This window comes from Lytechinus pictus, chromosome 1 (genome assembly GCF_037042905.1).
Source record: "Lytechinus pictus isolate F3 Inbred chromosome 1, Lp3.0, whole genome shotgun sequence".
In the NCBI taxonomy this organism is placed as follows: domain Eukaryota; kingdom Metazoa; phylum Echinodermata; class Echinoidea; order Temnopleuroida; family Toxopneustidae; genus Lytechinus; species Lytechinus pictus.
In genome coordinates this window covers 8,751,972-8,777,963 of record NC_087245.1, presented here as the reverse complement: position 1 = coordinate 8,777,963, position 25,992 = coordinate 8,751,972, and the positions used below count along the sequence as shown (strand labels likewise).

At 38.8% G+C, this 25,992-nt stretch overlaps 1 protein-coding gene across 1 annotated transcript in view; it reads left to right on the top strand.

Annotated features, from left to right (window-relative positions):
- The window catches only part of LOC135153222 (uncharacterized), a 1,173,865-nt gene that overhangs the window by 811,254 nt on the left and 336,619 nt on the right, over nucleotides 1-25,992 (top strand). The window lies entirely within an intron of this gene.

The following is a 25,992-nucleotide window of genomic DNA, read 5'->3' as shown; positions in this document are numbered from 1 at the left end:
AGAAATGCTCTTCATGAATTCCTAAAATCAGTCTTTAAAAATGTCAATTTTTCTGATCTGAATATAAAAACAATTTCAGCTCGCGCTTCGGGCTCGCATCATTTGGTTAGTGAAAAACGTGTGGTCTTATAGTGAATTCCTACAAACAAGCCTTAGAATGCCCCTCTTCAAGTTTGAAGTTCCTAAATTTTCAGCTCGCGCTTCGCGCTCGCAATATTTGATTAGTGACATGCCTATGTTACTCATGATTACAATGACTACAAGTGCTTCATGTCTTTATAAGTAATTCTAACAAAATCAGCAAGTGCTTTGCACTCGCATTAGATGACTATGGTGAGAGATGTATACTCTTAATGGATTCCTAAAATATAGTCCTTAAAATGTCCCTGTTTGGGGTCTATACAAAAATGTCAACTCGTGCTTCGCGCTCGTATTGTTTGTTAAGCGAGACAGGTACGTATCATGATTACAAACATTTGCTTATAATGACCCTTTTAAGGTCTGAATATAAAAATGTTAAGCTCGCGCTTCGCGCTCGCATTATTTGATCAGTGAGATACATATTCGTTTAATGGCACTGTCCTTAAAATGTCTCTATTAGGTCAGTATATCTGGCAACTGAGCGCGCTTCGCGCGCTCGCTAAGTGACTCAAAATTTTTGCTGGTGCCCCCCCCCCCCCAATGCTGCGACCCACGGTACGCCACTGGCAAGATAACATTTTCGTGAATTCCTAATAATTGAATTGTCCCTTTTCAGGATGGGATATTGATAGGCCTAAGTTTCATCTAGGAAGAGGAATCGGAAGAGTCATCATTTTTATATGATGATCGATATCCATACCGGGGCCTGGGTCAAAATGAAAATGAAACAAATATCAGCTGGCGCTCCGCTCTCGAATTATTTATTAAGTGCGATCCACATCCACTTCACAATTTTCCTACACACTGCTTTAAAAAGTGCCTAAACTCCAGGCTTAAGCTGGCCCCTTTTCAGATCTGAGTATCTTTAGCTCGCGCTTCGCGCTCGCAATATTGATTTTCATAATTAAAAAAAGGAATTTAGAATGCCCAGATTTTAGGTATAAATCTTGAACACGTGCACGCATGTTTATTGAGATACGCTGCTCGTTCTTTATTTGAAACGTGCTTAGATTATCCAGTGTCAGATCAGAATATATAAAAAAATCTGCTCGCGCTTCGCGCTCGCATTATTAATGTAAAATACCCAATTACCTACGCTTTCCATGATTTACAAAACATTTTTACGCTTATTGGTCTGAGTCTCTTTTTTTCAAAATTCCCGCTCTCGCATCAATTAAGTTATATACCAAGGCCTGTTCTTGATTACAAAAATATCCAATTATATAATTACCTATCCTTTTCATGATTTACAAAACATGAATAGAGTGTCTCGTTTTTAGGTCTAAATCTCTCCTTTTTTAAATTCCCACTCGCGCTTTGCTCTCGTATCAATTGTTTAGTTATATACCTATCCTATTGTTGATTACAAAAGTGCTTTGAAATTTAGGTCAGTATGTCACAAAATTTCAGTTAGCACTTCGTGCTGGCATAATTTGATTGTTGAAATATGTATCGTCTTCATGGGTATCTGACAGGTCCTTTTTCGTTCAGGATAGAACGTATATCAAAATTTTCTGCTCGTTACATATATTCTAATTATGTTAAATTATTTTCCATTCCAAAAAAAAGTCAAAATTTCGGTTCACTCGCCTCGCTTTATCGTGACTTTTATTACCCATTTTGGTCCTTACGGATATGTTTCCCTGAAATTCCTTAGGCCTTCTACATTTGGGTACATACACCGTAATACATGGGAAGATTTAACATGGACTCCACATGGCACAGGCATGGTAGGCGAGTTTTGCTCACACTATTATACGGGCCACATTTTCTTTCCTTTTTTATTCATTTTAAGGGAGGGCTACATTGGTTGCGATAGGCTTACAATTTTAACGTTAGATAATCAATGATTTAACATATACCTTTCACTTTATTCAATTCGCATTCAGTACCACGGTTCGATTGAAGCCTCTATAATCATTTGGTGCGAATAAAATTTCCAAAATTTCTAAATATGGTTGTCTTATACTCTATAATTTGGAGGAGGAATATGATATTTAAAAGAAATGGGGGGCGTTTGTAAGGCATAAAAATATGACACTAGAAAAAAAAAGAGATTTTATGATGAGTAGAAATCATGTTATCAGCTATATCAGAAGGGAAATTTACAGTCATAAAATTGTTGATTTTTTTTTTTTCATTTATTTATTTTTTATGTTTTGCAAGACGTCTGGTCATAGACCTTATAAAGGTCTACATAATTTATTTATTTATTTATTTATTTTGTTTTATTTATTTTATACTGCAGGGTAGGCCTGTTCAGTTCTTAAAACTGCTTTACAAAGGCGCCCTGCAGTTTAAAATACATGTCAAGATAACTATGAACAACAACAACAAACAACATCAAAAATACAAAATACAAAATATCTAACATCAGAAACAATTAACACCAAAATATAGAGTGGGAAGTGACAATTTAAACATACATAGCATTGTAAATCAATGGAATATCATTTCGCTCAATTCGTATGAAAGGCTTTGCATAATTTTTTAAAAACTAACAAGGAGGTACAGATTGATTGATTGATTGATTTTATTCGTCAAGAATATCACAGGAGATTACAATGAAATTGAAGAATACCTTGACAGGATAGCCCATGGAAGCCGAAAGGCTTATTTCCAATGGGGTCCTATATAGTTAGTATAAAACATTAAGATATTGTAACAAAAAGTATAAACTACAACAAATACTGGAATATGGTATAAAAAATACAAATCCATCAGTCAAATAATTTGCAAACATCTGAAGCAAACAATAATCTTCCTAATATATGAAACAAGAATATATTTTAACATACCCTACATTATCTACAATACTAGAAACCAACTGAACAAAATGGGTGATTTTACTGGTAATACTGTATTTGAGTTGCTTCCAGTTTTAGGTGCTTCTTTAATGCACTCTTAAAGTTAGAAAAAAAATTAACAGCTTTTACTTTATTAGGAAGTGCATTCCAAGATTGGATGCCATTAAAATAAAAAGTGTTCCCTATATGTCCTTCACGTTTTGGTAATACAAAATTAAAATTACTATTTCGAGTATCGTACCTATGGATATTTGATACACGGGTGAAATTATTTGCTATATAATGATCTAATTTATCCGAATAGAATAATTTATGCACATGGTGTAATATTAATTGTTGTGATCTGTCATCTACATGAAGTAACCCTGCCTTTTCAAGTTCATTACATCCGACATGTGCTCTTGGTCCTAAAACATTTATGAATCTTACAATTTTATTTTGAATTATTCTTAACTTTTTCTTATCCGTAACACACAGACTACCGTACCAAGCGGCATTAGCATAGTCAAATAGACATTGTATTAAAGCAAAGCATAAAATACGTCTAGACTTCATATTCAGACAGGTTTGATATATATACCCAAATTTTAAGCGTGAATTTGCCTTTTTGGCGATTGAGTCTACCAAACCCGTCCATGATAGATTACTTGTCAAAGTAATTCCCAAATATTTTACTGAATCTTTTCTGTCAATTACCTGATTATTATATGAAACCTTGAAATCGTGTGTGTCTTAACTTTCGTTTCGAACAAAATAAAATGCTTTCCGTTTTTCCAACATGTAAACTAAGCTTGTTGTCAGACATCCATTCGATGCAATTTGCCAAATCTGTACTAAGTTTTTTATCAATTATCTTGGGATTTGTGTCTGAATATAGCAAGACACTATCATCAGCATATAAAATTAATTTAGATTCGTTAATACAAGTACACATATCATTGATGTAAGACATAAAAAGAATGGGGCCTAAAATGCTTCCTTGAGGGACTCCGCATTTAATAGGCAGTGAATTAGAAAGAACCGTCTGCATTGTTACTACTTGATGACGGTTAGATAAATATGATATAAACCATGTCACATATGCAGAGTCTAAACCCATCACTTCTAACTTCTTTAAAAGTATGTTATGATTTACAGTATCAAAGGCTTTTTGTAAGTCTAGGAGAACCATTCCAACCATGCGCCCATGTGAAATTTCATTCCTGATAAAATCTGTTAAATGTATTAAACAAGTTTCAGTGGAATATCCGTTACGAAAGCCGGACTGAAATTTATATATTAGCTTGCTTTCTTGAAAGTATTTCTCCACTTGAGCATGAACAGATTTTTCCAAAATTTTAGACAGTACACTTAATACACTTATAGGCCTATAATTACTAACGTCAGTGTTATCTTTCTTTTTATGTAGCGGGGTAACTTTTGCAAATTTCATATCATCAGGAAAGGTAGAAGACATAAGAGATAAATTAATAACATAATTCAAAGGTTTGTACATATTTCTTGCCCCATCTTTTAAAAATATTGCAGGCATCATATCTAGACCAGTACTTTTTGATATTTTCAACCTATTTAGTTAATCTAAAACAAATTTTTCTGTAACAGGGGAAATATGAAAACTATACCTTTTGAAATACCCTTTTTTCATAAAACTTTTGAAATTGGTCACTTTAGCAGCATAGAATATACCCTACTGAAGGTGTTAATTACTTCTTCCGGTAAACAATAGGGAAGCGGAAATTGGTTAATTAGTGTGACTTCCGGTGACAATAAGGAAGCGGAAATTGGTTAATTAGTAATCCTTCCGGTCACTTCCAGTGACAATAAGGAAGCGGATCTTCGTTAATAAGACATCATTCCGATGACATCCTGTAAACAATAGGAATGTGGATATTCGTTAATGAGGCATCCTCCCAGTGTCTTCCTTTATCCGGAAGCACATTCTTTTGTTCTAAAATCATTCATGGAGCAAGGGGGGGGGGGTCACTGAGCCATATACCTGGGGATCTGGGGATTAGCCACTTGGTTTCCTTGAGCAGGATAATCAGACATGTATTTGTCTGTGAAGGTCTGAGTATATACAATATGATCAATGAATTACATTCTGATATTTCTTTGGACACATTATTATTCTATTAGATAGAACCTGATTGGTCATTCGGTTTGACGATTTTAGAGTGGAATATATGTCAGTGATAAAGGGCATGATGCGCATGCATTCCTCTTCACTTTTAGACCATTTTTTTCCCTGTTTTTCATTTTTATTCTTGTTCTATATTAGTGATTCAATTCAATTGCTGGTATATTATTCTTGATTTTATTCGATAAAATAATCTACATATTGTTTCATACTTCAGATTCGAATTTAGTTTGTTTGGTTCATTATTATAAAGTAGACGCCCTCTCCCCCCGCCCCCCCCCCCCCCCCCGCTGTTTTGTCATTTCCACTTGGTTGTTGCGTTATGTGTTATCTACAAACCATTCCTATTTATTGGGGAGGGTGTGGTAGATGGGGTAAGGTGGAACTGGTGGGTCTATTTAAAGATTGGTAGCTGAGATGTTGATGTATTTCAGATTTTGTATAATAACATAACAATAATGATAACAATAATAGTTATTTATGTAGCGCTTCATATACGTTGGTTTCTAAGCATTTTACATATGTCATTATTATCACCCTGGTCATAGGATCCACCACTGTTCCACACATAAAGTGCACCATCTCCACTCTCTGTGAGCATCCTGGCCAGGCAACCATTTATCGGTGCACACATGCCAAGCTAATCGCATTGACGTTCACATCCTATCGCGTACCCATTTAACACCTGGGTCGAGAATGGCAAAGTGTGGATTGTATGTAGCTAGATAGTTCTACTTGTGAAAATTTGAAGTTTCCACCCTTGGTAGACGTAGGTACTGCAATATCAAACAAATGTACAACATAATTAAAGTGAACAGTAGTTTATTTTTTTCAATGCGCATAAACATACAGAAATTACAATCATCATTACTGTCAGTATTTTCTTTCACAGAGTTCGTTTATGGTCAATCTGAATCTTACGCATCGTTGCCTCACTTGCCACCATCTTCGGTCTCATCTGTTTCTTCTTCACTGCTGTCTTCATCTTCATCCTGGTATTGGAATAATCCCTCAAATTTTGTCTTATGTCTGGCTAATACACGGCGAATGGCTTTTGACTTCTTCATGCCATTTTCTACTTTCTTCATGATGTCAGAAAGGATTTCGTAATTGGTGTCATCATCTTCAAGGTACAAGCTCTGTCGCAAGAAGTTAGAGTAGTGGTCAAAGAAGATTCGTTTAACAGCCCATAGAACTTTCACATTGGCTTTTTCTTTAGCATCATCATCACTCATACCATTGGAGATATACTTTTTGTATTTTTCATTCCTCGACTCCTCAGTTGCTATCATGGCCATTTCTAACCATTCATGGTAAGCCTGGTTATCTTCAAGTTCTCCTGTCTCGTCCATCTCTGAATTCATTGATTCTTCCTCTCCTCCACTTTCCGAGTCCTCGGATGGTGCATTGCCGTCATGGATAGCCTCCGCAACTCGGTGCTTTTTAGATGTAGGTTCATACTGAGAATCATCTTCGCTATCCTCTTTTTCGTATTCAGTGTCTTCGTGGTCTTCCATTTTGGGGTGTACAATCTGTTCGTGCCTCTTGAGATCAAATTTTCGACCATATGATTTATTTACGGAAGCTTAAACGTGCAGCGCGAAGGCGAGTTGTTTAACTCGCCAAGTCGCCTTGTTTCGGCAAAAAAGACGAGAAGGCGACTTGTACAAACTCGCCAAGGCGCCCTTTTTAAGACGAGATGGCGAGAAAGCGACTTATACAAACACGCCAAGGCGCCTTGCTTAAGACGGGGAGGCGAGAAGGCGACTTGTACAAACTCGCCAAGGCGCCTTGTCTAAGACGAGAAGGCGAGATGGTGACTTATACAAACTCGCCTAGGCGCCTTGTCTGATACGAGAAGACAAGATGGTGACTTATACAAACACGCCAAGGCGCCTTGCTTAAGACGGGGAGGCGAGAAGGTGACTTATACAACTCGCCAAGGCGCCTTGTCTAAGACGAGAAGGCGAGATGGTGACTTATACAAACTCGCCTAGGCGCTTTGTCTAAGACGAGAAGACAAGATGGTGACTTATACAAACTCGCCAAAGCGCCTTGTCTAAGACGAGAAGACGAGAAGGCGACTTGTATAAACTCACCTAAGCGCCTTGTCTAAGACGAGAAGGCGAGAAGGCGACTTATAAAAACGAGCCTAGGCGCCTTGTCTGATACGAGAAGGCGAGAAGGTGACTTGTACAAACTCGCCTAGGCGCCTTGTCTAAGACGAGAAAGCGAGAAGGCGACTTATACAAACTTGCCAAGGCGCCTTGTCTGAGGCGAGAAGGCGAGAAGGCGACTTGTACAAACTCGCCTAGGCGCCTTGTCTAAGACGAGAAGACGAGAAGGTGACTTAAACAAACTCGCCAAGGCGCTTTGTTTAGACGAGAAGGCGAGAAGGCGACATGTACAAACTCGCTAAGGCGCCTAGTGTATGCTACGAGAAGGCGGGAAGGCGACATGTTCAAACTCGTTTTAGGGTAACGCAGCGCAAGTGGAGCAGCAAAATGTCAATAGACTGTGACATGGTGGACGTCAAGACGATTTGCTAGACTGCTAGAAGTGAAGAGGAGCATCATTGCAGTTTTTACATGAGAAATATCGGCAATTTATCATTCAGCATGCCGAGGGCTAGGCTTCCTATTTTTGTAAGTATGGTTGCCAAATTAGGCATATAGAATTTTCTCGTCATTATTTTGATTTGGTGAATTCTATAATATTGTGCTACTCAGATTAAATGGCACTTCTATAACCCGATAAATGTCATGAAACTTTGAAAATGGTCATCTTCTTTTTAATAAGGACGAAGTAGATAGACTGCATGAAGACTAGGTGTGCCACTGATCGAGGTGTACATAATTTTTTAGACAAGGGAGGCGGGATATTAACGACTTTCCTCAACCAGTGCAGTTATTGGGTGTCTGGACAGGTTGGGTATCCGGACAGACTGTTTTCATTTTTCAAAAAATTACATGCACCATTCTACGGATTTCTCAAAAATTATTGTTGACAGTATAAGTATTACAAAGGACAAATATTCAAAATATTTACCACAAATTCATAAATATTTTTCGTGAAATCAATGTGTAAATGTTACAACAGTGGCGGATCCAGGGGGGGGGGGCGCAACTATTTTTTGGATACCCCCCATTGAACGTACATGTTAATTCTCGAAAATTTTCGGCTGCGCCCCCCTATTTTTCAAAATTTTCGGCTGCGCCCCCCCCCCCTATTTTCAAATCCTGGATCCGCCGCTGTTACAACTTTATTTTTGATAGGTGTCCGGACACCGAACCCCCATCCTACATACACACATGAAGTACCTGCACACAAAAAAACTTAGCATAGGCCTGACTGTTACAACCGGTAATGTCGCAGCGATGCATAATGTCACACCAACACATCTTATTGAATGGGTCGAGCCATGCGTTTGGAAATTTTGCCATGGGAGAGCAGCTCGAATGTGTGACTTTTTTTGCAAGAAAGTTCTCCATTAACATGAATATGTACACAAAGTACACAAAAAGGTCATTTTCTTAAATAGAACAATGGGTACTCTTTTCCGCCAAAATGAGGCAAAAATTACACTTAATGAAGGGTACGGGTTTGACGGCTTTAACGACACACCCCGTCGGAACCAAATCATAGCGTACCCATCTGTAAGTCCGTCAACATTACACTTTTTAACATAATTTATAGACCTACACACTTTTTAAAACATTTTGGTGCAGGTCTAGATCTACACCAAAATGTTTTTTATCGGTTTATATTTTTTAGATTCACCAACTGATCGGGTTTATTTGTTGCATGCATGCATATTAGGACCATGCTTATACACCCCTTATGTGTTTTTTTTTTATCACGCTGTCCTCGTTAATTATGCTAATATGTGCATATTTAAATTCACATAAAATGGTCATTTTAGTTTCTTGACAGATTGTGTTTAAATTTGGTATAAAAATTATACAGATCTATCATATAGAAGAAAAAAGTCCTAATGTTTTGGGAATGCTGCCCTCCTTAATCATACTGATGTATGCAACTTTGATCAAAATCACATAAAATGCTCCCATTTCTTATTTTTTTGATATATTTTGTTTAAATTTGGTAGATAGGCCTATGACTGCTATTGGTAATGCTGCAACCAATCCAATTTATGTTTATAATGCATATCGTTCCCGGGTCTCTACCCTACGGGGGTCTCTACAACACAAGAGCATGCTTGTCTACGTGAAGGTCAAAGGTCAATTAACAATTAATGTCTCATTTCACTGTTTTTTAACCACGCGCATTTCAAACCCACGTTTTGCGGACGACCATATATTGGACGTTGTACATATTTTTTTTCGACTAGCGTGGATTGGCCCTTCCAATCAAGAAAAAAAAATGTTTCTTATATGTTTGTTTGATTTTTGTCTTTCAGGTGTTCATATTCGCTTCCTTTCTCGGGGTAGCAGAACAACCACCTCCATTCTACACGGCTGCAGCACTTGGCGAGTTGGTGGAAGATTTATCAGATGACCTGATTCAGCACTATTACACTGCGGGATTTACCGCAATACAAATCCTCCTGTTGCTGCATATGCGTCACGAAATTTCCATCGGTATCAGAAGAATTCGACAAATTATTCGACGTCTCAGAGTGCGAAGAGTTGATCGACGGAGCAACGTAAATGACATCATAAATGCCATTACATTTGAATTGCGTGGATCGGGACAAAACCTTGGTTACAGGGCGATGTGGAGGAGACTGAGAATCAGACATGAAATATCTGCTACACAAAGAGTGGTGCGAGAGCTTCTGTCAGCTATGGATCCTGATGGGGTCGAGAGGAGATCGAATCGGCGTCTACATCGACGAAGATACGTTAATAGAGGTCCAAATCACGTCATACATATTGATGGTTATGATAAACTCAAACCATATGGTTTTGCAGTTCACTCTGCTATCGACGGATTTTCGCGGAAGGTATTATGGCTTAAAGTTGGGCGTTCAAATAATAATCCGCGATATATCACACGATTTTTTAAAGACTATATTTCATTAATTAATGGAGTACCTCGAATCGTACGGAGTGACAGAGGAACAGAAAATTGTCAAATTCGTGATGTACAAATTGCCCTTCGTTGGTATCATGACGATGAGTTCCATCGATACAAAAGTTTCATGTATGGGCGTTCAACAAGTAATCAAAGAATTGAATCTTGGTGGGGACATGTTGGGAGGCTTTCATCTCGATTCTGGATTGAACTTTTCAAGCAATTCCGCGATAATGGTGGATTGGACAATACCAATCCAATTCACGTTGAAGCATTACGATTTTGTTTCACAAACCTAATTCAGCGTGACTTGGATCTTGTTGTTCAAGAGTGGAACCAACACCGAATCAGGAGTCAGGCCAATGAAGAATCACCATATGGGATACCGGATTTAATGTATTATGTTCCTGAAATATACGGAGCCGAAGATAACAAGATGCCACTTGCTTATTCACTCGACGAAGTACAGGAAACTGCAAATAATATATCGCTTGATTTTCCACCATACGGATGTAGCCAAGAGTTTGTTGAGGTAGTAAATCAGTATGTCGGTGATGTTCACAATTTCCAGCTTCCTGAATCTGTTGAAGAAGCAACTGAACTCTACGAATATCTTGTAAATCTCTTGTGACTCAAATAATATTAATGATATTTCATCTGGAAGTGTGAGAGATGGAGAAAAAAAACACATCAAGGGAATTAAGTTCAATGTTCTTTTTTTAGGTAATACGCGAGTAATAGGGACCATCAATAACGGCATGTAGATTCACCTAATTAAAAAAAATAAAAAATAAAACATGCAGTCACTCTTGTGAATATTTGATTGTGACTGAAAATCCAAAACCGTAGCCTCGTGTAATTGAAGCAGATTTCCTCTTGCCGAGGAGAAAAGGCTTCTCGTAAGGAGCTTGTCACAATCAAACAAATAAACAAAAAGCCTTCATAATCACAAGTATTCATGAATAATGTGGTCATATCTCGGGCTCCGTTGACCCGATTCCTACCAAATTTTGGCTGTGGATGTTTTTCATCATGCTCCTCCGAGATACCCAGGACCAAAATCCAATTGAAACCAGTTGAAATCTCCAACTGGTTTCAATTGGTTTCAACTGGTTTCAATTGGTTTCAATTGGAATATAAAATTTCCAGTTGAAACCAATTGCCGAACTGGAAAATATTGTTATGGGTACTCATTTCCAGTTCAAACCAATAAAAAGTGCAACTGGAACCATGCAGTAAGCTAGGTAATTTTTCCAGTTACTCAATTGGTTCCAGTTAGAAGTCATTTCCAGTTACCCAACTGGATCCAGTTAGCATTCATTTCCAGTTAGAAGTCATTTCCAGTTACCCAACTGGTTCCAGTTAGAATTCATTTCCAATTACCCAATTGGTTCCAGTTAGAAGTCATTTCCAGTTACCCAACTGGTTCCAGTTAGAATTCATTTCCAGTTAGAAGTCATTTCCAGTTACCCAACTGGTTCCAGTTAGAAGTCATTTCCAGTCACCCAACTGGTTCCAGTTAGAATTCATTTCCAGTTACCCAATTGGTTCCAGTTAGCATTCATTTCCAGTTAGAAGTTATTTCCAGTTACCCAACTGGTTCCAGTTAGAATTCATTTCCAGTTACACAATTGGTTCCAATTGGAAATATTTCCAGTTACCCAACTGGATCCAATTGAAACCAGTTAATTTGCATATTATCTGCTTGTGTGCAGATCAATGTTTTATGTAATTTATTTTGATTTACAATGTACTTATTAATTAATTTTCATTTGCAAGTAATGCATTTGTTTTAGATAAATATAAAGATTAATTAGCAATGATAAGCATGTTCATTAGTAACATATTTTTTTAATTACACAGATTAAAAGTTGATTAGTAAAACACTAACCATGTACAAAATACATTAAAATATTACTATTTGCCCCCCGCACTGCCTCCACCTCTCGAGCTCTGTCCGGTCCCATCCTAAAGAGAATCTTCACATTATGCTGCTTCTTCTCCTCGCCGTTCTCATCACTGCTAGTACTGTCTCCGTTGTTCTTGTTCTCGTCTGTTTGGTCTGCCATGATCGTTAACTTGTAGTAGGCCTATAGATCTAGATCTATATACATGTAGACTACCTATATCTCTAGACCATGTACGTACAGTACCTACAGATGAGATCGAGCGCGCGTGCGCAAGTCTAGATCTCGGCCGGCCATGGCCATATGCGCAAGTCGCCTTCTCGCCTTCTCTTCTTAAACAAAGCGCCTTGGTAAGTTTGTACAAGTCGCTTTCTCGCCTTCTCGCCTTAAACAAGGCGCCTTGGCGAGTTTGTACAAGTCGCCTTCTCGTCTTAAACAAGGCGCTTTGGCGAGTTTGTACACGGTCGCCTTCTCGCCATCTCGTCTTAAACAAGGCGCCTTGGCGACTTTCACAAGTCGGTTTCTCGCCTTCTCGACTTAAACAAGGCGCCTTGGCGAGTTTGCACAAGTCGCCTAGACGCCTTTTCATCAAAGACAAAGCGCCTAGGCGAGTTTGTACAAGTCACCTTCTCGCCTTCTCTTATCAGACAAAGCGTTTTGGCGAGTTTGTACAAGTCGCCTTCTCGCCTTCTCGTCTTAAACAAGGCGCCTTGGCGAGTTTGTACAAGTCGCCTAGACGCCTTCTCGTCTTAGACAAGGCGCTTAGGCGAGTTTGTACAAGTCGCCTTCTCGTCTTCTCGTCTTAAACAAGGCGGCTTGGCGAGTTTGTACAAGTCGCCTTCTCGCCTTTTTTGCCGAAACAAGGCGCCTTGGCGAGTTGAACAACTCGCCTTCGCGCTGCACGTTTAAGCTTCCGTATTTATTACACAGTGAACAACTGTAGCGCTTGGACATGAAACTATTCATGTTCATTCGTTGAAGTTCCGTTTGCAAAATGACACAGAGCAACTGAATCTTCATACTTGTACAGATCGCATTGCCGCAAATAAAAGCGGCGTTTACGGCGCTCGAGATGCATTGCTACGGCGTCAAAGAGCAACTGAATCTTCAGACTCGTACAGATCGCATTGCCGCAAATAAACATGGCGTTTACGCCGTAACGCCGTTGACGGCACTCGGGATGCATTGCTACGGCGTGAAAGAGCAACTGAAGCTTCATACTTGTACAGATCGCATTGCCGCAAATAAAAATAAAAGCGGCGTTTACGCCGTATAACGCCGTTGACGGCGCTTGGGATGCATTGATACGGCGTAAACGCCGTTTTTATTTGCGGCAATGCGATCTGTACAAGTATGAAGCTTCAGTTGCTCTTTGACGCCGTAGCAATGCATCTCGAGCGCCGTCAACGGCGTTACGGCGTAAACGCCGCTTTTATTTGCGGCAATGCGATCTGTACAAGTATGAAGCGTCAGTTGCTGTTTCACGCCGTAGCAATGCATCCCGAGTGCCGTCAACGGCGTTACGGCGTAAACGCCGCTTTTATTTGCGGCAATGCGATCTGTACAAGTATGAAGATTCAGTTGCTCTGTGTCATTTTGCAAACGGAACTTCAACGAATGAACATGAATAGTTTCATGTCCAAGCGCTACAGTTGTTCACTGTGTAATAAATCATATGGTCGAAAATTTGATCTCAAGAGGCACGAACAGATTGTACACCCCAAAATGGAAGACCACGAAGACACTGAATACGAAAAAGAGGATAGCGAAGATGATTCTCAGTATGAACCTACATCTAAAAAGCACCGAGTTGCGGAGGCTATCCATGACGGCAATGCACCATCCGAGGGCTCGGAAAGTGGAGGAGAGGAAGAATCAATGAATTCAGAGATGGACGAGACAGGAGAACTTGAAGATAACCAGGCTTACCATGAATGGTTAGAAATGGCCATGATAGCAACTGAGGAGTCGAGGAATGAAAAATACAAAAAGTATATCTCCAATGGTATGAGTGATGATGATGCTAAAGAAAAAGCCCATGTGAAAGTTCTATGGGCTGTTAAACGAATCTTCTTTGACCACTACTCTAACTTCTTGCGACAGAGCTTGTACCTTGAAGATGATGACACCAATTACGAAATCCTTTCTGACATCATGAAGAAAGTAGAAAATGGCATGAAGAAGTCAAAAGCCATTCGCCGTGTATTAGCCAGACATAAGACAAAATTTGAGGGATTATTCCAATACCAGGATGAAGATGAAGACAGCAGTGAAGAAGAAACAGATGAGACCGAAGATGGTGGCAAGTGAGGCAACGATGCGTAAGATTCAGATTGACTATAAACGAACTCTGTGAAAGAAAATACTGACAGTAATGATGATTGTAATTTCTGTATGTTTATGCGCATTGAAAAAAATAAACTACTGTTCACTTTAATTATGTTGTACATTTGTTTGATATTGCAGTACCTACGTCTACCAAGGGTGGAAACTTCAAATTTTCACAAGTAGAACTATCTAGCTACATACAATCCACACTTTGCCATTCTCGACCCAGGTGTTAAATGGGTACGCGATAGGATGTGAACGTCAATGCGATTAGCTTGGCATGTGTGCACCGATAAATGGTTGCCTGGCCAGGATGCTCACAGAGAGTGGAGATGGTGCACTTTATGTGTGGAACAGTGGTGGATCCTATGACCAGGGTGATAATAATGACATATGTAAAATGCTTAGAAACCAACGTATATGAAGCGCTACATAAATAACTATTATTGTTATCATTATTGTTATGTTATTATACAAAATCTGAAATACATCAACATCTCAGCTACCAATCTTTAAATAGACCCACCAGTTCCACCTTACCCCATCTACCACACCCTCCCCAATAAATAGGAATGGTTTGTAGATAACACATAACGCAACAACCAAGTGGAAATGACAAAACAGCGGGGGGGGGGGGCGGGGGGAGAGGGCGTCTACTTTATAATAATGAACCAAACAAACTAAATTCGAATCTGAAGTATGAAACAATATGTAGATTATTTTATCGAATAAAATCAAGAATAATATACCAGCAATTGAATTGAATCACTAATATAGAACAAGAATAAAAATGAAAAACAGGGGAAAAAAATGGTCTAAAAGTGAAGAGGAATGCATGCGCATCATGCCCTTTATCACTGACATATATTCCACTCTAAAATCGTCAAACCGAATGACCAATCAGGTTCTATCTAATAAGGTGGGTGTGTCCAAAGAAATATCAGAATGTAATTCATTGATCATATTGTATATACTCAGACCTTCACAGACAAATACATGTCTGATTATCCTGCTCAAGGAAACCAAGTGGCTAATCCCCAGATCCCCAGGTATATGGCTCAGTGACCCCCCCCCCCTTGCTCCATGAATGATTTTAGAACAAAAGAATGTGCTTCCGGATAAAGGAAGACACTGGGAGGATGCCTCATTAACGAATATCCACATTCCTATTGTTTACAGGATGTCATCGGAATGATGTCTTATTAACGAAGATCCGCTTCCTTATTGTCACTGGAAGTGACCGGAAGGATTACTAATTAACCAATTTCCGCTTCCTTATTGTCACCGGAAGTCACACTAATTAACCAATTTCCGCTTCCCTATTGTTTACCGGAAGAAGTAATTAACACCTAGAATATACCCTACTGAAGGTGTTAATTACTTCTTCCGGTAAACAATAGGGAAGCGGAAATTGGTTAATTAGTGTGACTTCCGGTGACAATAAGGAAGCGGAAATTGGTTAATTAGTAATCCTTCCGGTCACTTCCAGTGACAATAAGGAAGCGGATCTTCGTTAATAAGACATCATTCCGATGACATCCTGTAAACAATAGGAATGTGGATATTCGTTAATGAGGCATCCTCCCAGTGTCTTCCTTTATCCGGAAGCACATTCTTTTGTTCTAAAATCATTCATGGAGCAAGGGGGGGGGTCACTGAGCCATATACCTGGGGATCTGGGGATTAGCCACTTGGTTTCCTTGAGCAGGATAATCAGACATGTATTTGTCTGTGAAGGTCTGAGTATATACAATATGATCAATGAATTACATTCTGATATTTCTTTGGACACACCCACCTTATTAGATAGAACCTGATTGGTCATTCGGTTTGACGATTTTAGAGTGGAATATATGTCAGTGATAAAGGGCATGATGCGCATGCATTCCTCTTCACTTTTAGACCATTTTTTCCCCCCTGTTTTTCATTTTTATTCTTGTTCTATATTAGTGATTCAATTCAATTGCTGGTATATTATTTTTGATTTTATTCGATAAAATAATCTACATATTGTTTCATACTTCAGATTCGAATTTAGTTTGTTTGGTTCATTATTATAAAGTAGACGCCCTCTCCCCCCGCCCCCCCCCCCCCGCTGTTTTGTCATTTCCACTTGGTTGTTGCGTTATGTGTTATCTACAAACCATTCCTATTTATTGGGGAGGGTGTGGTAGATGGGGTAAGGTGGAACTGGTGGGTCTATTTAAAGATTGGTAGCTGAGATGTTGATGTATTTCAGATTTTGTATAATAACATAACAATAATGATAACAATAATAGTTATTTATGTAGCGCTTCATATACGTTGGTTTCTAAGCATTTTACATATGTCATTATTATCACCCTGGTCATAGGATCCACCACTGTTCCACACATAAAGTGCACCATCTCCACTCTCTGTGAGCATCCTGGCCAGGCAACCATTTATCGGTGCACACATGCCAAGCTAATCGCATTGACGTTCACATCCTATCGCGTACCCATTTAACACCTGGGTCGAGAATGGCAAAGTGTGGATTGTATGTAGCTAGATAGTTCTACTTGTGAAAATTTGAAGTTTCCACCCTTGGTAGACGTAGGTACTGCAATATCAAACAAATGTACAACATAATTAAAGTGAACAGTAGTTTATTTTTTTCAATGCGCATAAACATACAGAAATTACAATCATCATTACTGTCAGTATTTTCTTTCACAGAGTTCGTTTATGGTCAATCTGAATCTTACGCATCGTTGCCTCACTTGCCACCATCTTCGGTCTCATCTGTTTCTTCTTCACTGCTGTCTTCATCTTCATCCTGGTATTGGAATAATCCCTCAAATTTTGTCTTATGTCTGGCTAATACACGGCGAATGGCTTTCGACTTCTTCATGCCATTTTCTACTTTCTTCATGATGTCAGAAAGGATTTCGTAATTGGTGTCATCATCTTCAAGGTACAAGCTCTGTCGCAAGAAGTTAGAGTAGTGGTCAAAGAAGATTCGTTTAACAGCCCATAGAACTTTCACATGGGCTTTTTCTTTAGCATCATCATCACTCATACCATTGGAGATATACTTTTTGTATTTTTCATTCCTCGACTCCTCAGTTGCTATCATGGCCATTTCTAACCATTCATGGTAAGCCTGGTTATCTTCAAGTTCTCCTGTCTCGTCCATCTCTGAATTCATTGATTCTTCCTCTCCTCCACTTTCCGAGTCCTCGGATGATGCATTGCCGTCATGGATAGCCTCCGCAACTCGGTGCTTTTTAGATGGAGGTTCATACTGAGAATCATCTTCGCTATCCTCTTTTTCGTATTCAGTGTCTTCGTGGTCTTCCATTTTGGGGTGTACAATCTGTTCGTGCCTCTTGAGATCAAATTTTCGACCATATGATTTATTACACAGTGAACAACTGTAGCGCTTGGACATGAAACTATTCATGTTCATTCGTTGAAGTTCCGTTTGCAAAATGACACAGAGCAACTGAATCTTCATACTTGTACAGATCGCATTGCCGCAAATAAACATGGCGTTTACGCCGTAACGCCGTTGACGGCACTCGGGATGCATTGCTACGGCGTCAAAGAGCAACTAAATCTTCAGACTCGTACAGATCGCATTGCCGCAAATAAACATGGCGTTTACGCCGTAACGCCGTTGACGGCACTCGGGATGCATTGCTACGGCGTGAAAGAGCAACTGAATCTTCATACTTGTACAGATCGCATTGCCGCAAATAAACATGGCGTTTACGCCGTAACGCCGTTGACGGCACTCGGGATGCATTGCTACGGCGTCAAAGAGCAACTAAATCTTCAGACTCGTACAGATCGCATTGCCGCAAATAAACATGGCGTTTACGCCGTAACGCCGTTGACGGCACTCGGGATGCATTGCTACGGCGTCAAAGAGCAACTAAATCTTCAGACTCGTACAGATCGCATTGCCGCAAATAAACATGGCGTTTACGCCGTAACGCCGTTGACGGCACTCGGGATGCATTGCTACGGCGTGAAAGAGCAACTGAATCTTCATACTTGTACAGATCGCATTGCCGCAAATAAACATGGCGTTTACGCCGTAACGCCGTTGACGGCACTCGGGATGCATTGCTACGGCGTCAAAGAGCAACTAAATCTTCAGACTCGTACAGATCGCATTGCCGCAAATAAACATGGCGTTTACGCCGTAACGCCGTTGACGGCACTCGGGATGCATTGCTACGGCGTGAAAGAGCAACTGAAGCTTCATACTTGTACAGATCGCATTGCCGCAAATAAAAGCAGCGTTTACGCCGTAACGCCATTGACGGCGCTCAGGATGCATTGATACGGCGTAAACGCCATGTTTATTTGCGGCAATGCGATCTGTACAAGTATGAAGATTCAGTTGCTCTGTGTCATTTTGCAAACGGAACTTCAACGAATGAACATGAATAGTTTCATGTCCAAGCGCTACAGTTGTTCACTGTGTAATAAATCATATGGTCGAAAATTTGATCTCAAGAGGCACGAACAGATTGTACACCCCAAAATGGAAGACCACGAAGACACTGAATACGAAAAAGAGGATAGCGAAGATGATTCTCAGTATGAACCTCCATCTAAAAAGCACCGAGTTGCGGAGGCTATCCATGACGGCAATGCATCATCCGAGGACTCGGAAAGTGGAGGAGAGGAAGAATCAATGAATTCAGAGATGGACGAGACAGGAGAACTTGAAGATAACCAGGCTTACCATGAATGGTTAGAAATGGCCATGATAGCAACTGAGGAGTCGAGGAATGAAAAATACAAAAAGTATATCTCCAATGGTATGAGTGATGATGATGCTAAAGAAAAAGCCCATGTGAAAGTTCTATGGGCTGTTAAACGAATCTTCTTTGACCACTACTCTAACTTCTTGCGACAGAGCTTGTACCTTGAAGATGATGACACCAATTACGAAATCCTTTCTGACATCATGAAGAAAGTAGAAAATGGCATGAAGAAGTCAAAAGCCATTCGCCGTGTATTAGCCAGACATAAGACAAAATTTGAGGGATTATTCCAATACCAGGATGAAGATGAAGACAGCAGTGAAGAAGAAACAGATGAGACCGAAGATGGTGGCAAGTGAGGCAACGATGCGTAAGATTCAGATTGACCATAAACGAACTCTGTGAAAGAAAATACTGACAGTAATGATGATTGTAATTTCTGTATGTTTATGCGCATTGAAAAAAATAAACTACTGTTCACTTTAATTATGTTGTACATTTGTTTGATATTGCAGTACCTACGTCTACCAAGGGTGGAAACTTCAAATTTTCACAAGTAGAACTATCTAGCTACATACAATCCACACTTTGCCATTCTCGACCCAGGTGTTAAATGGGTACGCGATAGGATGTGAATGTCAATGCGATTAGCTTGGCATGTGTGCACCGATAAATGGTTGCCTGGCCAGGATGCTCACAGAGAGTGGAGATGGTGCACTTTATGTGTGGAACAGTGGTGGATCCTATGACCAGGGTGATAATAATGACATATGTAAAATGCTTAGAAACCAACGTATGAAGCGCTACATAAATGTAACTATTATTGTTATCATTATTGTTATGTTATTATACAAAATCTGAAATACATCAACATCTCAGCTACCAATCTTTAAATAGACCCACCAGTTCCACCCTACCCCATCTACCACACCCTCCCCAATAAATAGGAATGGTTTGTAGATAACACATAACGCAACAACCAAGTGGAAATGACAAAACAGCGGGGGGGGGGGGAGAGGGCGTCTACTTTATAATAATGAACCAAACAAACTAAATTCGAATCTGAAGTATGAAACAATATGTAGATTATTTTATCGAATAAAATCAAGAATAATATACCAGCAATTGAATTGAATCACTAATATAGAACAAGAATAAAAATGAAAAACAGGGGGAAAAAAATGGTCTAAAAGTGAAGAGGAATGCATGCGCATCATGCCCTTTATCACTGACATATATTCCACTCTAAAATCGTCAAACCGAATGACCAATCAGGTTCTATCTAATAAGGTGGGTGTGTCCAAAGAAATATCAGAATGTAATTCATTGATCATATTGTATATACTCAGACCTTCACAGACAAATACATGTCTGATTATCCTGCTCAAGGAAACCAAGTGGCTAATCCCCAGATCCCCAGGTATATGGCTCAGTGACCCCCCCCCCCCCCCCCCTTGCTCCATGAATGATTTTAGAACAAAATAATGTGCTTCCGGATAAAGGAAGACACTGGGAGGATGCCTCATTAACGAATATCCACATTCCTATTGTTTACAGGATGTCATCGGAATGATGTCTTATTAACGAAGATCCGCTTCCTTATTGTCACTGGAAGTGACCGGAAGGATTACTAATTAACCAATTTCCGCTTCCTTATTGTCACCGGAAGTCACACTAATTAACCAATTTCCGCTTCCCTATTGTTTACCGGAAGAAGTAATTAACACCTTCAGTAGGGTATATTCTATGCTGCTCACTTTCTGCATGAAATTTGTTTGTATTTACTGGTAATTTACAAACTAACTTGTCGGCCACAGTCGTAAAATAACGATTAAACTCATTTGCAATTTTAGCCTTATCATGACTTAATTCACCTTGCACATTAATAACCGTTTTTTTGTTCAGACTTTCCTTTACTTTTTAGACCTAAACCTTTCAAATTCTTCCACAATTTTCTAGAGTCATGTTTGTTTTCTTCGATTTGTTCTTGAAAGTATTCGTTCTTGGCACTTCTTACCTTCCTTTGAACTAAATTCTTTAAAACTTTATATTTTCTTTCAAGGTCTAAATTGCCAATATTCCTTTTCATACATCTGTAAGCTACATTTCTCTCTTTAATTAAAACAATAATTTCATGGTTCATCCATTTTCCAGTTGATTGCTTAATTCTTACATCTTTCAGAGGTTCACTCATGTCTATTATTGATAAGAATATAGATTTAAAATTTGCCCAAGCCATATTTACATCGTTACATTCAGCTACCTTGGACCAGTCTGATCGGGATAAATTTAAGTTGAAATTATCTACATTATAACCTTTTAATCTCCTGATGGATACAGTTCTGTGGTGCCCAAATACGGGCCTAACAATCTTTCTTGAACAATAATTTAATGAATGATCACTTATACCTAGGTCAATAACACCACTTTGACTAATATGCTCTACTTTACTACATAATATGAGATATATCAGGGAGGAACATGTCTGAGTTGTATGTGTGGGCAGCTTTACAAGTTGGCTTAAACCACTTAGATTAAGTATATTCTCATATTTCTGGGATAAAGGAGACTTTTTCGAAAGGCAAATATTCATGTCCCCTAAGACTATAATCTCTTTTTTTTTTTCTAAAGCGTCAGAGAGTGATTCAATGAAATTATTATCTTTAGGTGGTCTGTAAAGAGCACCCAGTGTAATGGGCTTTGTCCGAGGCAATAGAATATTGATCCACAATGATTCAATATTTCTTGAAGTCAAGTCTTCTCTTATATTAAATGCAATGTCGTTTCTTATGTAGAGACAAACACCACCACCTAGCCCACATTCACGATCTTTACGTAATATACAGTATCCATCTATACAAACTTCTTCATCATTTACAGGTGAGTTTAACCATGTTTCAGTGATGGCAATAATAGCTATTTTACGTTTAGAAAAAAGAAGCCGAAGTTCCAATATTTTATTAAATATTGATCTCACGTTTAAATGAATGAAATGCAACCCTTTTGTCTCAAACTTTTCTTCAAAGGACTTATACACTGTTGTTTTATCGGAAGGTGGGGCATTATTTACATGGTCAGTGGGAAGCAAAAGTGGTTCGGTATGACCAACATTTGTTTGAATGGGGTGCAAGAATAAGGAATCACAAAAAACGGTAAAGAGCATGTTAAACAAGTCCAACATTCATCGGGGTTGTAATATAATCTTGTATACTCCTGTTCACTTATGCCTTCACATTTGGAATGGTGCCACTTATTACAAGTAGAACACAGGAGGCCAGATCCAAACACCAAATATGAAAGCGGGTATGAAAGGGCAAGGCCGAAGTGGTATAATAGCTATTTCTATTTATTTATCATTATATTATTTTTGTCGTACGAAAATAACGTCGTTTAGCATTGTGACGTTATAACGCATTTATAAATTCAGTGTCACGCTTCATAAAAGCAAATATTCTTTACACTCCAACTTTATGAACTTGTCTGACAATACATTCAGAAGCATAATGGGATCAGTGGTTTTTATTTTGATATATTTCTCCGGATTCACAGATTTGTCACAGCTCACAAACAGCGATCAAAGTCTACTCATCGTCATCATACGGGCAGTGGCTTAATGAGCAAAAAAAAAATGAGGGGGCTAGATATGGCGTATCGCGTAAAATTATAAAAAGTTGCGAGCGGGCGAAGTGAGCTAGCAAAAATTTCGACATTTTTATTACAAAAATCCAATTTTGCTATACATTATACTTCCCCATTCTCTTTTTCCTTTTCTTTTTTTTTCTCTTGATCGTGATTTGGGTACGGGATGAAGGTGCGAGTCAGTCGTTCTCGGTCGCTTCTTTTAGAAATAGTGCCGCTGAAATCTATTACTTCATTAGCTTGCATGAGGAGTCGAAGAAGCTCAAAGTGCTCTGCACTTCGTTTATATTTTCTGTAGTTGGCATTTGTATTCTACAGGGGCAGACTACTATGTTACGACGTCATAGTAGGTTTATAACAATGGGAAACATGTGCATCAGACCGTAAAAACATTGATTTATCGAAGTTTGATGTTTAAATTTTTCATTTTTTATTCCAACAATGGCTGCCTCTTGGAATGCTTTATATACATGTAGTACTCAAAAGCCTAATGGTCAATTCATCCGAAGTCCAATTCCGTATTGATTAGAATATCCATTGCGTGATGAGTCGTGTTTTAGCAGCAGCCAATAAGCATTATTGGTTGAAATATCAACCAATCTCAAGTTTGCTGTGTTAAATTTCTCACCCAATGTTTCTTGGCAGTGTATATAACCAACAAGGATTGGTGGTTGCAATTAGCACTCACCGAGTAACCAAAGTGATTAAGTGAATCGTTATCTACATGTATTACAGTCTGTGGGGGGGGGGGGTGGATAGGAGAAGACAATCTACCGATTTTACTGCATATCAATTCAGATTGTGACCATTCTTAATCATATTTTAGTTCTGTGTCTATAACATAGTCAAATATACAAGCATGTAATCCTGATGTATTTCATTTCATCTATGTAATGGGACTGTATTGGAGTAAATGGGGGGGGGGGCGGTTAGATATATTTCAAATTTAACACATTCTGTACTCCGTTCATATACTCTTTATTCAGTCAAATTGGTCTACAAAAAATAATATTACTCATGCACATATATTTGATTTAATCATATTACATGATATAACAAATAATATTTGATATAAAATGTGCATGTATAAAACGTTTAAATTACCATCTCGTTCGCGGTAGGCCCTTTGTATTTTTTCATGTTAAGCCCCCCCCCCCCCCCACGCACACGCACACACACACACACACTTTTAGCTCAGCCCCACTCCCTCATTTACAAATCCGTCCCGCGGCCCTGTTTCGTATCTGTTCATTGACCCGAACAAAAACCCGAATCCCTATCCCATATTTATAGAATTTTCACTCGTTCAGTAAAATTTGTTTACGCAATGCAGCAAGCCTTTTTTTATCAAAATTAACTTATGCATGAATATATCGATACGGGATACAGTGATCTGAGTTCTTTTTTTATTATTTATATTTCACAATTCAATGTTGAGTGCCCCATATCAAATTTTATATCTATCCTTTGTTTTAAAAAATGCCATAAAACAAAATAAAAAGCCTTTTTGGAACTAATTCAAACTGTGTATGAATTAAAATGTTGTTATACGAAAAGGCGATTTATCTGACATACAGGCATGCCATTGGTGTTAATACGGGGCAAAAGAAAAAAAACATGTGAGCAATCGAAGCGTGCATGGCAACAAAAATGTTGATCTCTTTTGCACGTACAAAAATCGAATTTTGTGATAGATAATATTCAGAAAATAATATATGATATTACACCCTTTAATTTCACTTTCTTACCCTTTTTTCATGGTTGTGAACATTTTGGGTTCCACGGTCCCTTCTGAGGCTAAAGAGTAAACCTATGTATTCCTATGCGAATGAAAATAGACTATCAAAACTGGTTGGAAATAGTGACCAATTTTATAATAGCTCTAGTGACCATTACCATGGGTGGCTATCTGGGCTAAGGGGAACGCCACCCCCCCCAAAAAAAAAAAATTAATATACTCTGTATGCTATTACAGAAGAGTTGCAACTCGCTATTCGTGTTCGTTGTCCCAATGTTCAAATGTTTCGAGGTTTGAGTAAAAAATGGCTGGTTCAGTTATTCGAAGAATTGTTGATCCGAAAACGACATGCTTGTATAGTTTTTATTTTCGTACAAGTTCCTACCTCACCTGAAGAAATCGCACGCCCCTGCTAGTCGACTGTGCAAACCCTTCACTCGAATTAAGGGGTCTGAATGCGCAGCCTAAAGTGACTTGTGTAGAAAGTCTTCCCGCTCAGAATTGAAACAGCAAGTCTTATGTGTGCTATAGTCTTTGTGGGAGACCCACTTGTTGATCACAGTTTCAATTAGGGTCTGATTCCACAGACAATATATCCTCTGCCGTGATGATCTTAAGAAATTGTCACTCATGCTCAAAACAATTGAGATTTGAATTGTTTGCAGCTGTGCAGCAATTTTCCTCCTGTTCATTATATTTCCCTCTTTTCGATCTTTTTTTTTTTACATAATCGCACTATTGTTTTATAAATATCCTTATGTATATCACTCTTTGCCCATGCTCTACCTATTTCCCTCATCCCCTTCCATTAATTCTGTGGTTTCTTCGTATGGGCTTTTTTTTTTCAAAACATAAATCAGTACTATAAATGGCCGTTTGTTGTTGGTTTAAAGCTGGATAACAGATTTTCTAGCGATTATGTATAATTTCAAACCGACTAACAGTTACTTTGTAAGAAGAGACGTTTCATATCGGTAGCATGCATATCATGGGGGTGACACGACATTTGCCCCTGGCTTAATTTCGTTTAAGATGCAATGTGGTTGCAATAGGGTTTTATGTTAGGTTTAGGGTATATAGTGTTAAACCCAGGGTTGAAGTTTGTCATTCTATTAGTGTGTGGAATAGCGGCGGAGCAATTGTCGCTGGAGCAAATGTCATGAAACCATCATGGGGGCCTACATGGGGCAAAACGAGGTAATAGGAATCCTAAGGCTATACTAAACGGGTAAGAGTAATATTCAAATCTCTACTTCTTACTGCAACTTTGTCAATGACAACGACTGTGGAAGGATCCAAGAAAAAGAGATCACTATATGTCTGATATAGATCTGCTTGAATAGCATGGATAGGCATTTCAATCATTAAGGGACAAGTCCATCCCAACAAAAGTTGATTTGAATACAAAAAGAAAAATCCAACAAGCATAACACTGAAATTTTCATAAAAATTGGATGTAAAATAAGAAAGTTATTACATTTTGCAGTTATATGCACATCCTGGTCGGTATTCAACT